A 1,367-nucleotide genomic window follows, 5' to 3' on the forward strand; every position below is an offset into this window, starting at 1 on the left:
TCCTGCTAGACTGGCAGCCAGCAAGCTCCGGTGATTCTTGCCTCTGTACCCCAAAGACTGGGTTTAGAGGTAATTACAGCCATGCTGTTTCTTACGTGTTATGAGAACTCGAACTCAGATCCTCATGGTTGTGTAGTAAGTGCCTTACCCACTAAGTCGTCTCTCCAGTCCTTCGATATCAAGTTCTAAGAAACAGATTTAAGCTGGAGGGATAAAAGCTCTGAACGGGGCCACTACTGTATCAGAAGAGTGGCTGATTTCTAAAGGGACTTCTCAAGCTGATGAGAGAACCTCACAAAAATGTATTCCCAATGGTCTTCCTGGAACGAAAAGTCCTCAGGGTCCCTAGGATGACACCTTCTTGGCCACCAAGCAGAACTGCCTCTGATGTTTTGTTGGACTCTGGGGAATTTGGCCCATATGTCAGGGAGCTTCTGGTCATTGTAGACACAGACCCGCCACTTCTCCGGACCTGTAACATCAAATCACATCACCTACATGGGCAGAAACTGGGCTAGTAACACAGAAACTGAAACGTAGTAATTGGGAATCGATAGAACCATATTCTAAACGAGGCTGCTGGAATCCAAGTGTGTGTGTATGTGTGTGTGTGTTCCCCCAAGATGGGCATATTGGGGGACAAAGTATCTAACAAAAGGAACTTAAGGCTTCGTTCTGGCTCACAGCTGGAAGGTACAGTCATCATAGGGGGAGGGGTGAAGTGGCTGATCACACTGCTTCCACAGCCAGGAAGTACAGAGCGTGATCCAGAACCCAGCCCAAGGGATGCTGCCCTAGCTCAGGCTGTATATTCCTACATTGGATAAACCTTTCCGGCAACATCCTTACGGACATCCCCAGAGGCATGTTTCCATGGTGATTCTAATTCAGCCAGTGGGGTCGGCAGGGGCACGAAGAGTGAAATAACACGAGTGGACCTCAGGGAAGGGGACTGGAGTTCTACAGCAAGAGGCACGAGAGCCCTTCCTTCCTTGAAGGCCGAGGAGCAGCCCTCACCAGACCTCTCAGTTTCCAGCCATGACGGTTTGGTGAGTGGTAGGAAAGTCTCTAAGGAAACCGAAAGATTTTGACTTTAAGCAAAAGGGAAGCTGAAAAGCCCCAGGGTTTTGTATTTCCATCTGTGGTTCCCACCCACCCTCCCCACCATTGTCAGCATCCATCTGCAGGCAGCCTGTACCTGCTTGAAGCTCATCAGGCCTCTGGGAAAGGGTGAGCTAACTCCGACAGCATGAGGTGCCACCCATTCCTCACGGCACAGCCGGTCTGTCCCAGAGGACACAGGTGTGGACCCCGAGGGTTCTGTCACAGGCACAGCCGGTCTGTCCCAGAGGACACAGGTGTGGACC

Source organism: Microtus ochrogaster, chromosome 4 (assembly GCF_000317375.1).
Source record: "Microtus ochrogaster isolate Prairie Vole_2 chromosome 4, MicOch1.0, whole genome shotgun sequence".
Taxonomy (NCBI): Eukaryota; Metazoa; Chordata; class Mammalia; order Rodentia; family Cricetidae; genus Microtus; species Microtus ochrogaster.